At 42.4% G+C, this 15442-nt stretch overlaps 2 protein-coding genes across 20 annotated transcripts in view; one reads left to right on the forward strand and one right to left on the reverse strand.

Annotated features, from left to right (window-relative positions):
- NCOA4 (nuclear receptor coactivator 4) overlaps positions 1 to 15442 on the reverse strand; it is a 60806-nt gene that overhangs the window by 36877 nt on the left and 8487 nt on the right. The gene's annotated exons all lie outside the window — the stretch shown is intronic.
- LOC112913230 (WASH complex subunit 2-like) overlaps positions 1 to 15442 on the forward strand; it is a 93363-nt gene that overhangs the window by 13463 nt on the left and 64458 nt on the right. For 3 of the 16 annotated variants that reach the window (XM_072739305.1, XM_072739313.1, XM_072739302.1), the window contains exon 2: positions 3189 to 3333. The exons of 9 other annotated variants lie outside the window; for them this stretch is intronic. The gene's annotated coding sequence lies outside the window, so the exon portion shown is untranslated. Of the gene's footprint in view, positions 1 to 3188; positions 3334 to 15442 lie in introns of those variants that run through there. 4 more of the 16 variants (XM_072739306.1, XM_072739314.1, XM_072739311.1 and 1 more) reach the window with 3 other exon arrangements.

Raw genomic sequence — 15442 nt, forward strand, 5'->3', positions numbered from 1 at the left:
TGCAAAATGAATACTTCCATTTACTTCTATAAGATAATAAGGCAAATTCATTTCTTTGTGCCCAAAGATGCAACAGAGGACGTTTTATAGTATCAGGAATACTGTAGGGTGAACCCCTCTCTACACTGAGCAAGCGTAGCAGTGGGACGGAGATTCTGCAGTTCCACGGGAAACTTCACAGTATGAGTGTGAATCCACTGGAAGAACAGTGAAAACTGTCACTAGTGTGGGTTTCTGGGGGACACTAAATGCCCTGAGCCATGTCTACTGTGGGTAACTGTCAGAAGAACTGTGTGAAGCTAACAAGCCTGAAACCAAAAAGACTGATGGGAAATGATCCTCCCCCGCGCCCCTCCCCCCCCCCAAGGCAATTAGAAAGCTTACCAGAGGAGTGTGAAAACAACAGATAAAACTCTGAAGCAAAGAGGTGGAGCTAAAGCAAAAAAGTCTGAGAAACCAGACTTTGTTCCAGACAAGAGGGTGCCCCAGGCATTCCCTGGGAGCCTCAGGAGTCTTGTTTGTCAAGTGCATTAAAGGCTATTTAGTCAAGGATCATGTGTTTACAGTTTAGAGCAACTACACAAAGACCCTAGGAGCCACAGCCTCCCTGACTTCTGATTGGTGTTGTCCCAAACACAGCACCCTTTGTGAAGTTGGTGCTTGCCTTCTTCTGAAGATAAGGTGGTGACAATAAGGCTTTGGTGACAGAGAAGTTTGTTCCTTCTTTCTGGGGTGCTATTCAAAATGTTGAACAACCAGCATTACTCAACCAGTAACCTATCAGTGCAGTTGCCAGTAGTCTGTGTGGGGGACCCCTGCTGTGCCAGGTGTTACCTCTTCCTTTTCTGTGTCTGGTGAGGTGTGGAGGGACCAAGATACTGTGTCTGGTGAGAGGAGCCCCTCCAGGGTCTTAGGGAAGTGGCCTTTTATCCACCAGTACATCTGAAGGGACGCATGCCAGGATCACCAGCCCTGATCCTCTTTTGTCAAAGAGCACCTACCTGCAAAGCATATGTGGCCACTAGCACACAGAGAGAATAAAGTCACCAGTAGCTTTCACAATTTCCCTGTGAGTAGTGCTGTCCATAGAGGGCTGGGAGGTAGGTGTAGAGCAGAACCAACACATCAGGCCTCTGACAACCACCAGCATGCATCACCTCTCTGAGTTTTCATTGCAACACAGTAAAACAGGCATTTTCACTTCCATTTTGTTGTTGGGATGATTGAGGTTTAGAAGGATGAAATCTCTCTAGGTTTTTCAGGTGGTAAAAAAGAGGCAGAATTTGACCCCAGGCCTGTTGACTCAAAACCTCTCCTCCTTCTATAACCTGGCACTGCATCCTGCACACACCTACTTGGAGGGCTTGCAACAGCTGGAATCAAGTGAAAAGAATGAAAGTACCTGGTGCTTGAGCTGGAACTCCAGGATGGCACTGCCACCCGGATGGGGCCTTCAGGCCAGGCTGTCCATCCACCACCCTCCTTCTCTCCCATCGTCCTTCCTTGACAATGTGTGTGAACCTCCCATGACCTTTGGCATTAGGGAATTCCAACAGATGCTAACCAGCCTAATAACTTAGGACACAGCTCACCTGTTTTTCTTTCTTTTTTTTTTTTTTTTTAAAGATTTATTTATTTATTCATTCAGAGAGCGCGCGAGAGAGGCAGAGACACAGGCAGAGGGAGAAGCAGGCTCCACGCAGGGAGCCCGACGCGGGACTCGATCCTGAGTCTCCAGGATCACACCCCAGGCCGGAGGCGGCGCCAAACCGCTGCGCCACCGGGGCTGCCCTCACCTGTTTTGCAAACCACCCTCCTTTAATAGGTGTTCACTGGGGAAATAAATGCCTGTTACACAGTTACTGATCTTTGCCATGGTGGACAAGGTAAAAAAAGGAGAGTATTGCTATATCCGTGTGAGACCTAGCCAAGGTGCCTGCCCTCCCCACGTCTTGTTACCAGGCAGAGAACGGGTTCTGAACTCAGGCTCTGCTGTTTGTCATTTGAAAATCAATACTCAAGAGATATATGATATTGGGAAAGGAAATACTGCTTTATTCAGGAAGCTGGCAACCTGGGAAGATAGTGGACTGACATCTCCAAGACCATCTTCCCCATCTGAGGTTCTTAAAGGGGAAGGTACAGGAAATGGGGAAGAGGGGTGATGGCCTCCATGCAGGACAAACAGTGCCCCGGCAGTTCGTCCTATGTGGACATGACCTGAACAGGCCCGCCAGCATCAGTGGCAGCTGTTTTCCAAGGTGGTCAGGCTTTACCTTCTGGGAAGGGCCTTTACTCCTCAAGGACAGTGGCCTGAAAATCTCAAGGACAGTAGGTTAGTTTTGCTATAGACCAAGAGACTTAGGTCAGTAAGCGGGGCACGCAGAAGCTTGAACTCCAGGTTGGAGTGCTATTTTACTTTTTTTTTTTTTAAGATTTTATTTATTTATTCATGAGATACACAGAGAGAGAGGCAAAGACACAGGCAGAGGGAGAAGCAGGCTCCATGTGGGGAGCCCAACGTGGGACTTAGTCCCAGGTTTCCAGGATCAGGCCCCGGGGCTGAAGGCAGTGCTAAACCGCTGAGCCATCCGGGCTGCCCTGGAGCGCTATTTTACTTTCAGATTTCTCTTTGGCAAATGAGGGAATCAGCTCTCTATTGAGGCAGCAAGCTCAAATGCTTACAGGAGCCAGACAGGCAACATAACAAGTGAAGAAGAGACCACTTCCCCAGGCAAATTTGTATCTTTCTCTCATTTTTCTTGAAATGCATATCATCTCTAGTCTATTTCACTTTATCTCAATTTTGACAGAGCCATATGTATAGCAAATACATTTTTGATGACCTTAAAAATAAAGTTATTTTACCAGCAAAGACAGGTTTATTAAAATTGCAACTGGGGACAAGCAAGCTTTGGCAAAAACCATACGCTAGTCCAACAAAGGAAAGGAATGTTATTTTATGGAGAAGGAAGAGGAGTTGGGAGGGGTTGTTTTAAAGGAAAGTCCATTGAAGAAAAGCAAAAGGGACACCCAGGTGGCTCAGCAGTTAAGCATCTGCCTTTGGCTCAGGGCATGGTCCTGGAGTCCTGGGATCAAGTCCCACATCGGGCTTCCTGCATGGAGCCTGCTTCTCCCTCTGCCTGTGTCTCTGTCTCTCTCTCTCTGTGTTTCTCATGAATAAATAGATAAAATCTTAAAAAAGAAGAAGAAGAAGAAGAAGAAGAAGAAGAAGAAGAAGAAGAAGAAGAGGAGGAGGAGGAGCAGCAGCAGCAAGAGTACAGGGTGATGATGGTTTCTCATTGGCTTTCTTGCTGAAGTAGAAGATGTGAGGTATGTTTGTTCCATTGGTGCTTGTAACTGATAATTCTTTCTTGTTGACAATTTTGCTGGGGTCTGGATTGGCAATATTTTCCAGTAATTGATGCAGAGTGGTAGGGCTGGAGAGCTCCCCCTTCTGGTCTCCTGGCTCCATTATAGTGAGGTTTTCCTTTATTAATTTTCAGTTTTTACCATACGAAGGAACTGGGTGAATGTGATGATAAATGCCTGCTGTCACTCAGCACAGTTTCCAAAGATAATAGGGATGGTGGACACTGTGCTAGTCCAGGAAGAGAACTTCCACCCCTAGATTGCGTTCTTATGCTCTCTCTAGAATGCTCTTCCCCCAGATATTCAAAGGCTCGCACCATCACTGCAGATCATAGTTCAGAATGGTCCTCTGCTTGGAACGCTCTCCTTTCTTCCACACTGCTTTTTAGTCACAATATTTACCACTACCTGATACTATTTTATGTATTTGTCTATTGCCTACTTTGTTCACTGAAGTGCAAGTGCCATGAAGTAAAAACTTGACATATCTTGCTCACCACTGTAATCCCAGCACCCAGAACAGTACTCAGCACAAAGCAGGTCCTCAACAATTATTTTTTAAAAAATACTGAGCCCAAGTAGGGATCCCCACTTGGTGGGGAGCCTGCTTCTCCCTCTGCCCCTCCCCTTGCTTATGCTTGCTCTTCCTCATGAATAAATAAAATATATTTTTTAAAGATTTTATTCATTTATTCATGAGAGACACACACAGAGAAAGAGAGAGAGAGAGGTAGAGACATAGGCAGAGGGAGAAGCAGGCTCCATGCAGGGAGCCCGACATGGGACTCGATCCCGTCTCCAGGATCAGGCCCTGGACTGAAGGAGGCGCTAAACCGCTGAGCCACCAGGGCTGCCCAAGAGAGAGAATCTTAAACTGAGTGTGGAGCCTGACTTGGGGCTCCATCCCACGACTCTGAGATCACGACCCCAGCTGAAATCAAGAATCTGACACTTAACTGACTGAGCCACCCAGGCGCCCCTCAACAAGCATTTTATTTATTTATTGATTTATTCATTCATTTAAATTTTTTAAAAAAATATTTTATTTATTTATTTATTCATGAGAGACACACACACAGAGAGGTAGAAACATAGGCAGAGGGAGAAACAGGCTTCCTGTGGGGATTCTGATGCAGCATTTGATCCCAGGACCCTGGGGATCACAACCTGAGCCAAAGGCAGCCGATCAACCAAGGAGCCATCCAGGTGCCCCTCAACAAGTATTTTAAATCAATCAATCAGTGAATATTAATAAGTTACTGTTGGGGTGAAGGATTGGAACAGTGAGGGATGAAGGGTTTACTTTTCATTGTATACTTTCTGTACTATCTAAAATTTTTGAGTATCTTATATATATTACTTTTTAAAAATACCAAAATTGGGGACACCTGGCTGGCTCAGTCAGTAGAGCATGTGACTTTTGATCTCAGGGTCATCAGTTTGAGCCCCATGGTGGGTGTAGAGATTATTTTTAAAAAATATATATAGGGATGCCTGGGTGGCTCAGCGGTTTAGTGCCTGCCTTCGGGCCCAGGGCATGATCCTGGAGTCCCGGGATCGAGTCCCACATCTGGCTCCCTGCGTGGAGCTGCTTCTCCCTCTGCCTATGTATCCGACTCTCTCTCTCTCCCTCTCTGTGCATCTCTCATGAATAAATAAAAATAAAATCTTTAAATGAATATACAGATAGATAGACTATTGGAAAGTGGGATTTGGGACTAAATACTTTTGTGTATTTCTATGCTTTTAAGATTGTTAATAAACAGTATTTTTTAAAATGGGATAATAGGACTTGTAGTTTAAATGCTGCCTTCTGGGGGGCATAGCTCAGTCAAGTAGAGCATATGACTCTTGACCTTAGGATCATGAGTTTGAGCCCCACACTGGACATGGAGCCTACTTTAAAAGAAAATAAATAAATGCTGTCTTCTGTCTTTCCAACAAAGTTCCTTATGCAGAACTTTTTTGGAGAATACTGGTATCTATGGAAGGGTCTAGGGCACTAGATATGAGAGGGAGAAAACTGTGTCAAGATATAACTAAAGCTTCTTCCCACTGTCTTTTGCTATTGAGATGCCCAAAAAGCAGTTTAGATTTTTTAAAGCTTTTTGTAAACTCCAATAGAAGGAGGGCTACACATGGCCACACCTTTTTGCAAACACTGGGAAATCATAGCTGGGGGAGCGTATCCTATTGGAAAACAAAAAGGACTCGTTTTAGACAAGTGCTATGAATTGAATGTGCCTCCTCTTCCCCTCCAATATATACTAAACTCCTATCCCTAAATGTAATTATATTTGGAGATAGGGCCTTTATGGAAGTAATTAAGATTAAATTAAGTCATGAGGATGGGAATTCCAAGATGGGATTGATGTCTTTAGAGAAACACCAGAGAGTTCCCCTCTCTTCGAAAAAGCTCACAAAGAGGTCGTGTGAGCACACATCAAAAAGGCTGCTATCTGCAAGCTGAAGGAAGAGGCTTTGGAATTGTGGGGGCCAAGGGCAGGCTTCCCCAAGATGGGACATTTTGGCACTTGGATTATTTTGAGCTGAAGGCATTTGAGACCTTGTGGGCTCACGAGAAAATTTTGCTCCTCCCTTAATCATGTAGAAGAATCTAAATTGGATCTTTCCTTCCTATTAGAATAGGGGTTATTAGCAAAGATAAATTTTATCAAGTGATCCTTCTGTATAGCAGACCAAACAACTAATTATCAAACATCTGCTCTTCTTCTTACTGTCCTGTAAATTGTGTTCTTTTTCTCTTAAGCCCTAGACCCCTACCCCATTCTCCTTAGGTCAGATTGATATATATATACCTCATTTTGCCTATCTTTGGAATTTCCATGTCTATGTAGATTTGCTACACATATGCTGTTAAATTTTGTTTTCTCTTGTTAATCTGCTTTGCATCAATTTGATTCTTAGTCCAACTAGAAGGACCCTTGAAGAGCACAGGAATTCTTGCTCCCTTACAGAAATAGCATCCACCCTGCCAGCACCTTGATCTTGAACTTCTTAGCCTCCAGAACTGTGAGAAATGAAGTTTCATTGTTTAAGCCACCAGTTTATGGTATTTTTTTTAATGGCAGCCCACGCAGACTAACATAACAGAAAAGAAAACAGTAAGTTCATTAAGTTCCACTCATGGTTGAAGTAATTAGCAATAAGTACACTATCCATAAAATTCTAGGGGAAGTGAAAATGGTATTAGATCTATCATGTATTTATAAACATATTTATTGCACAGTAAACACACTTAGGTTGAGATGATATTTGAGGACATGGTCCCCTTTCCTCCTCAGTTAACTGTGCACACTGGTTGGTCAGCACATGTGCTATCTTCCCAACTGCTTGGCAAGGTACCTCTCCCTTCAGGCTCATGTTCTCTGTTCCACAAAGTCCATGCTCACATCCCATTACAGAATCTAATCCCTATTGCTGGGCAGCCCGGGTGGCTCAGTGGTTTAGCGTTGCCTTCAGCACAGGGCCTGATCCTGGAGACCCGGGATCGAGTCCCACGTCGGGCTCCCTGCATGGAGCCTGTGTCTCTCCCGAATAAATAAATAAAATCTTTAAAAAAGAATAATCCTTATTGCTTTCCCCAGTCATCTTCACTTACCTTTATCTCCCTTCCCACCTGCTATACTACCAGAAAAGAAAAATAAATAGTAAATAAAGAGATTTCCTGGGGCACCTGGGTGGCTCAGTGGTTGAGCATCTGCCTTTGGCTCAGGGCGTGATCCCAGGGTTCCAGGATCGAGTCCCACATTGGGCTTCCTGCATGGAGCCTGCTTCTCCCTCTGCCTATGTTTCTGCCTCTCTCTCTGTGTCTCTCATGAATAAATAAATAAAGCCTTTAAAAAAAAAGTCTTAAAAAATTCCCTTACTCGGTTTGTCCTGAAGTTAAAAGGAGGAGGGATTAATGTAGATAAAAATGAAAATATTTAAGGTAGATAAACAGGAAGTCCTGTGCCTATTTCCCTCAAATCAACTGCACAATAATGGGATGGTATGGACAAATCCTAGCCGATGAGGCTTGACCCTTCCTCCCACCCTACTCTACTCCCTGGTACACCAAGGCTGAGTGTAGGGTACTTCCTACAGTAATTCAGAAAGAAGTGACTCAACGCTCAACTGTTAATTTCAAAATGGACTTTCACAGCCTATGGCAGAGATGATAGCTTTAGGAGAAAAAGGCTTTGGTGGCATTAACAAATCCAATTCTTAGCCTGAACACTAGGCATAGAAAAATACCTAAACCAGGCAGAGTAGATGAAGATCTCTTAGGCCTAAGAAAAGAGAGAGTTGGAGAAGGGAGCAATTGATTGAGTCACTGATGGGCATCCCTGAAAGGGAGCTCTTGTTCTACCCATTATCCTACCCAGAATAGGCAGCCTTAGGAAAGGGTGTGGGCCATAGAGCCTCAAGGTAAGTGGGACAGGTCTTTGAGCAGGAAAGGAAAGTTGTACTCAATTCTTGTGGGGCCCAAGGAGAGCAAGCCAGGTCTTCAAGCATCCCCACACCACTGTACATGGTGACAGTGGCATTTTGGAGCAACAACAGCTCTGTCTCCTGGGCTCTCAGGGCAGTGAGGTAACACATCTAAAAGTGCCTCTGTGGCCTCTGAGAGGACATCGGGCCTGCAAGAGCCTTGCAATGAAGACAAACAAAACTCCTACTGAATGGAGGGATATTTTTGGAAACATTTCCAATATGTTTTCATGCTCTGTATGATCTGCTGCCTTGTAGCTTCCCACCTATAATGTTAAGGACAAAGTGTTTTGAGTTCCTACCAAGACGATGATCTTGAGGGTCAGGCCTGGTTCAGAAAAGAAATTCAAGGTTCTTTAAGATCAGGACAGAACACATCTGGGTTTATATCTATTGTCTCATAGTATTAAGAAGAGTCCCTTTGACATTCATGTTCTAAATTTTTATTGTAGTGGCTATATGACTACTCATTTGTCATCCAACTGACCACTCAAAATAGGTGAATTTTACTGTATATAAATTATATCTCTGAACTTATTTTTTTAAAGATTTATTTATTTATTTTGGAGAGAGAGAGAGAGAGAGAGAGAGTATACAAGAGGAGAGACGGAAAGCAGTGGGAGAGAGAGAGAAGCAAACTCCCCGCTGAACACAAAGCCCTATTCTGTCCTTCATCTAATGACCCTGAGATCATGACCTGAGCCTAAATCAAGAGTCAGATGCTTAACTAACTGAGCCACTGAGGTGCCCCTCAGAACTGATTTTTTTAATACAGACACAGGATGTTGAAACTAGTGAATGGAAATTTGATGAGCAACAGAATATTATATTAACTCAAAGTAATTAAGTCCTCCAGATTGCTTATTAATCACAGAAGAAAAAAGAGCAATTTCTATTGAGACTAAGTGATACTACCTAACCATAGAATCAAATCTAATTGCCAACATCAGGGTTAAAATGAGCCTCCTCCTATGATGCCTTGAGGACATTCTTTTGTGGAATTCCTGCCAAAACTGCATATCTTTATCTCATCACAAGGAAACCTCATGTGAACATGTTCTACACAATAGCTGGCCCATACTCTTCAAAATATCAAGGCCATGAAAGATGAAGAAAGGTGGAGGAGCTGTTCCAGATTAAAGGTAACTACATAAATATGATCCTGGATTGGATCCTGGACTCAAATCTAGAATATCTGGACAATTGGTGAAGTTCAAATATAGAGTGGACCAGATAATTATTTTATCTATGTTAAGTTTTCAGGATTTTGGGGTACCTAGCTAGCTCAGTTGGTGTAGCCTGTGACTCTTGATCTCAGCGTAGTAAATCTGAGCCCCATGTAGGGTGTAGAGATTACTTTAAAATAAAATCTTTAAAAAAAAAAAAGTTTCAGGGGCAGCCCAAGTAGCTCAGCGGTTTAGTGCCGCCTTTGGCCCAGGGCATGATCCTGGAGACCCGGGACAAGTCCCGCATCAGGCTCCCTGCATGGAGCCTGCTTCTCCCTCTGCCTGTGTCTCTGCCTCTCTCTGTGTGTCTCTATTAATAAATAAGAAAAATCTTTAAAAAAAAAAAAAAGGTCAAAGACAGAGTTACTATTTAACTTAGCAATTCCACTCGTAGGTATATACCCAAGAGCACTGAAAACAGGTACTCAAATATGTACTTATACATTAATGTTTATAGTAGCATTATTCACAACAGCCAATAGGGAAAAAAAGATAGGTAAAAACAAGCCAAATATACATAAACAGATGAATGGATAAACAAAGTATGGTCTATCCATACAATGGAATATTATTCAGCTGTAAAAATAATGAAGTATTAAAAGAGGACTCCAGCTAACTTCATTTTGACCTCAGTCAGTACTTTCTAATTCATTGAGTTCTCTTCAGCTTATCTCTTAGCTCAGACAAAAAAATCCTGTGGGCAAAGCATCCCCGATGCTAAATGAAACCACTCACACATGCAATAAGGACTGCCCCTAGCCAGCAAGACCCTGCTTGATTGACTCCAAGGCAACCTGATCAGCTTGAACTCAGATGGGCCAGCTGCATGTACCCACCAACCTTTGTCCCATATTTCCCTTATATAAACCTGGAAGTATACTCGGCACTGTGGAGATAGTCTTAGAGACACTAGTCTGCTGTCTTCCTGGTGTTGGCCTCGCTGAAATAAACTTGTTTCTTGTTTCACCATTGTTCATCTCTGCCTGTGGATTTTATCAGTGGCAGTTGGCCGAACTTGGTCTGTTTGGGACCCCTGGAACCAGGGGCTTTTGTACCCCATGGACCAGCTATAGATCCAAAGAGACCACATGACCAGAGACAACGAATGTCTCCCCAGGAACATGAGGAGACAGGAGACTGAAGACCACATGGGCACCCCCTCCAAAATCTTGATTCTGTGTAATCTGAGCAGGAGAAAATTCCCCCAAAAAAGCTGAGATGAAATTGTCTGCCATCCCAGTGGGATGGGGGCTTGAAATCAAAATTAAGTTGATGTGTGCAAAGTAACAAGATGCAGTTTCTTTTGCTCCTCATTTGGGGCACTGTAATATTGTGATTTATAAGAAATATATATGTGGTCTTTATCCTCATTCCTAGCACAGAGTTCCTAAAACCCTTGGGATTTCCTAAATGATAGGAGCAATGAAGGTGTCTTTTGTTATTCATAACAAGCCCCTTTCCACTACTTCTATATTTATGTTAATGACAGGAATTTGAAAGCCTCTAAATGTGGGGATTAATCGCTAGGGGAACCATCCCTGTTATTAGAGGTTATTGGAGGCTTCATCTCAGCAGAAGGGAAGGGGTGGAGGTTGATCAATCACTAATGGCCATGACTTAATCAACTATGCCTATGTAATAATGAAGCTTCCATAAAAGCCCAGGAGGGTGGGGTTCTGAAGCTTCTGGGTTGGTGAACAATGGGAGGTGCTAGGAGAGTGGCACCCAGAGAGGAGGGTACGAAAACTCCACGCCCTTCCCCACATACCTGCCATATGCATCTCTTCTATCTGGCAGATTCTGAATTATATCCTTTTATAATAAATCAGTAATCCAGTAGGTTAAATACTTGCCTGTGTTCTGGCAGTGCTCTAGCAAATTAATCAAACCTGAAGAGAGGGTGGTGGGAACCTCCAATTTATACCCAGTAATCAAAAGCACAGATAACAATCTAGATTTGAGATTGACATTTGAATTGGGTGGGGGGGAGTCTTGTGGGCCTAACCCCCTAACCTATAGGATCAGATGCTATCTCCAGGTGGAAACTATCAGAGTCGAGTTAAACTGTAGGACACCTAGCTGGTATCTGGAATCAGGTAATTGCTTGGTGAGTGGAAACTCCTACCCAAACATGCACACATTTGGTGACCAGAAGGGAAATTACAAGATCAAGGGCTCTGTTAGCCCTGGAAAAAATCTATTAAGGAAGTATCTGTTCTTCCTAGTTACCTATATCTTCCTAGTTTTACTATGCTTTTTAAAAATAAAAAATAGATTTTGTGAATTTTTAAAAATTATTTATTTATTTATGATAGTCACACACACACACACACACAGAGAGAGGCAGAGACATAGGCAGAGGGAGAAGCAGGCTCCATGCACCGGGAGCCCAACATGGGATTCGATCCCGGGTCTCCAGGATCGTGCCCTGGGCCAAAGGCAGGCGCTAAACCGCTGCGCCACCCAGGGATCCCGATTTTGTAATTTTTATACATCCTTTCCGGCAGCTATTGAGATGATCATATCGTTTTTCTTTTTTGACTTTCTTTTTTTTTTAATCCTCTTTTACACATTTTGCCCACCCACACCACTCTCCATCTCTGGCTACTGGCAATCTAATCTGTTTTCTGTACCTATGAGCTCATTGTTTTTTTGATTGCACATACAAGTGAGATCATATGGTATTTGTCTTTTCCTGTTTGCCTTATTTCATTTAGCATAATGCCCTCAGGATTCATCCACATTGTTGCATAGTAAAATCCCATTTCTTTATCCATTCATCCATCAATGGACACTTAGGTTGTTTCCATATCTTGGCTATTATAAATAATGCTACAATTATAACCAAATCAACATGACTTTGTCCCTTGACAGAAACTATACCAGGTAAGCTGTTGGACAAAGGAAACTATTTGCAGCAAATAAGGAATATCTTCCAAAGTCCTGTCTCCTGGACAAGGGTAAATGGGCTTTTATATAAGGTTAGGATGAATATTTAGATAGGGAAGCTTTGTCATGGTAGAGATAGAGGCAGGCATAAAGTTGTGCATGCGCCTTTAGGAAACATGCCTCAGGAAAGTCACTAAACACTGTATGTTCTAACACAGTCCTAACACTGTATGTTAGGTAAATGAGGCTTGTGTTCCGCCTTGGGTGGAAATTTTAATATTAGAATGAGGTAAAGGTAGTTGTGGGTCATTCTGTACTTGAGGTCATTCCCTGGTCTGCCTCTGCAGGTATGAGTCAGGGGTTATGCTCAAACTGGTCTGGGTGATTTGGGCAGTCTGGGCCAGCAGGAAGTCTTGTCTGGGTAGTCACTATTGCTTGAAGGGGTGCTTTGGTTTTCATTTGTCTGAATTAAAAGATAAGTGGGAAAGAAGAGCTTAAGGAAAAATGTGGACAAACGTCAGTGAGTATAATAAGCAGGTGGGCAGTAAAGGTCAGGTCTTGGGATCTAGCTGGTGACACAATGCATGTCAGGGTGGATATATCTTTATCAATTAGGGTTCACATTTTCTTCAGATAAATACTGAGATGTGGAATTGCTGGATATGGTGGCTCTATTTTTAGTTTTTGAGGAAACTCCATACTGTTTTCCATAGTGGCTGCACCAGTTTATAGTCCAACCAATAGTGAACAAGAGTTCCCATTTCTCTACATACTCACCAACACTTTTCTCTTGTTTTTTTTTTTTTAAAGGTATTTATTCATGAGAGACACAGAGAGAGAGAGAGGCAGAGACACAGGCAGAGGGAGAAGCAGGCTCTATGCAGGGAGCCTGATATGGGACTTGATCCCAGGTCTCCAGGATCAGGCTCTGGGCTGAAGGTGGCGCTAAACCGCTGAGCCACCAGGGCTGGCCTCTTTTTTTTTTTTTTTTTTTAAATAGGTGAGGTGATATCTCGTAGTTTTGATTTGAATTTTTCTGATGATTAGTGATGTTGAGCACCTTGTCATGTACCCCATTGCCTATAAGTATGTTCCTGGAAAAATGTCAATTTAGATCTGCCCATTTTTTAATTGGATTGTTTGGGTTGTTTTTGTTGTTTTTTTACTATTGAGTTGTGTGAGTTCTTTATATATTTTGAATATTCACCTCTTATCAGATATGTCAGTTTTGCAAATTTTTCCCATCCTGTAGGTTGCCTTTTCATTTCATCAATATTTTCCTTCCTGTGCAGATCCTTTTTAGTTTGATATAGTCCCACTTGTTTACTTTTGCTTTTGGTGCCTTTGTTTTCGTGTCTTTAATCTATTTTGAGTTAATTTTTGTGTATGGTATAAGACAGTGGATCACTTTCTTTGGCCTTTTAATATGGCAACTTATTTATCAAATTCCTTTTTATTGGAAGACTGTTGCATACTTGGGAAAAAAAAACCTGTTACGGCCTATTGTTCCTGTAATGAGTTTCTGGATTCTGCTGGCTAATAGTAATTTAAGATATTTGCTTTAATATTCTCAAAGGCTGCCCTCTGATAATTTGTTGCTGCTGTTGTCATCTCTGTGCTGCATTCCTCTGGGGGATATTCCTCCAGAGGATGAAATCTTGGTTGCTCTCCTCCAGGAGGAGATATGGAAGAATGTGACTAGAAGGAATCCAGTCTAGGAAGGGTTGGCATAGATTTGCCTTGAAATGAAGTCATGATGGAAGAGCAGCCAGGCAGAGAGCATAGGTCATCGCATGTATTTAAAAACTATGAAGATCATTGAAAAAAGGCAGCAGCAAGCTTCATGGTAAAAAAAAAAAAAAAAAAAGAAAGAATATCCACTTAAGTCAGGAACAATACAAGAATGCTATTTCTTACTACTTAAAATGGCTTTGGAGGCATTTAAATAAGAAGAGGTTTAACATTGGTTAATTAGTTATTAGTTAATAGTTTGTTGCAGTTGTTGTTGTTTTGAAATTGTTTAGTGACTTTCCTCTACTAATTTTGTAGTCTGTCTTTGTCATGTATGGCCACTGAAGTCTCTGCTCACTTAACTTAGTGGTCCAGCCAATGACTGGAAAGAGATTCCTTAAATGTCTAGCATCAATAAGTCTCCCGGCCTTTGCCAAGAGATATGTGTCTATGTGTTAGGGCATACCTTAAATTTGGCAATTTACAGCTCAGGCTTAGCCTTCACTTCTTGCTTATACAGAGCCTCAACACTAACTGGAGGGGAGAGATTAGGGCCTTCTCAAGTCTTAACTGGGCACATGTACTGGCTTCTACATCAACTGGCCTCTAGTTCTCCAGGAATATGTTGGAACTTTTCAAAGTCTTCTATGGACATCTCATTCCCCAAACTTCCTTTTCAGTTTTTGGGCAGTCTCTTTTTCGTTCTACAACTGTTACCCTTTTTCATGTACCTGCTATGTTAAACAGTCACTACAGATTTTTTCTTTCTTTTTCTTTTTTCCCTTTCTTTCTTTTCTTTCTTTCTTTCTTTTTTCTTTTTTTTCTAAGGATTTTTATTTACTTCTTTGACAGAGAGAGATAGAGAGCAGAGAGAGAGCAAGCAAGCATACAAACAGGGAGAGCAGCAGGCAGAGGGAGAGAGGGAGCCTGACTGGGGGGGGCTCAATCCCAGGACCCTGGGATCATGACCTGAGCTGAAGGCAGACACTTAACTGACTGGGCCACCCAGGTGCCCCTGATTTTCTTTTTTTAAACAAATGTTCCAAGAGAAGGTTGTTCACAGTGAGTAAGCTCTGAATGAGGTCAAATAAAGGTAAGCCTTGTGAGTGGGAATTTCCAGGAGACTCTAAACAGGTCAGCCTATATAATTCTCTGGGAATAGGGCTCTTTCAGGAGCCCCAAACTTGTCTGGTCTCTCCAGTGGTTGTTGCTGATTGGGTTCTACAGCTACCATGTTGTGCCGCTACCATGTTGTGCAGCTGTTGGTTTCCAAATAAGGAAACCAGAATAGGGCAAGCATAATTCTGAAAAGCTCCCTGTTCTTACCGGGATTCAGCTATTTTTCTTGAATAAATGTTCCTTGGATTGTTGTAAGTCTTTGGTTCATCTTCATAGTTCTAAGAAAGTTGATTTTGAATTTTTTTTGCCAGAGTTTTCATTGCTTTTATGGAGGAATGGATTTTTGGATTCTTAGTCTGCCATTCCATTCTCTAGTGGAATTTTGATGTTCCCTTTCTTACATTTCTGAAGTTTATTCCTAGGGTATTTTTGTTGCTATTTTAAATATAACATTTTCTTTTTTAAAAAGATTTATTTATTCATGAGAGATACAGAGAGAGAGGCAGAGACAAAGGCAGAGGGAGAGGCAGGCTCCCTTAATGGACCTGATATAGAATTTAATCCTAGGACCCCAGGATCACAACCTGAGCCAAAGGCAGATGCTCAACCAC

Source organism: Vulpes vulpes, chromosome 15, assembly GCF_048418805.1.
Source record: "Vulpes vulpes isolate BD-2025 chromosome 15, VulVul3, whole genome shotgun sequence".
Taxonomy (NCBI): Eukaryota; Metazoa; Chordata; class Mammalia; order Carnivora; family Canidae; genus Vulpes; species Vulpes vulpes.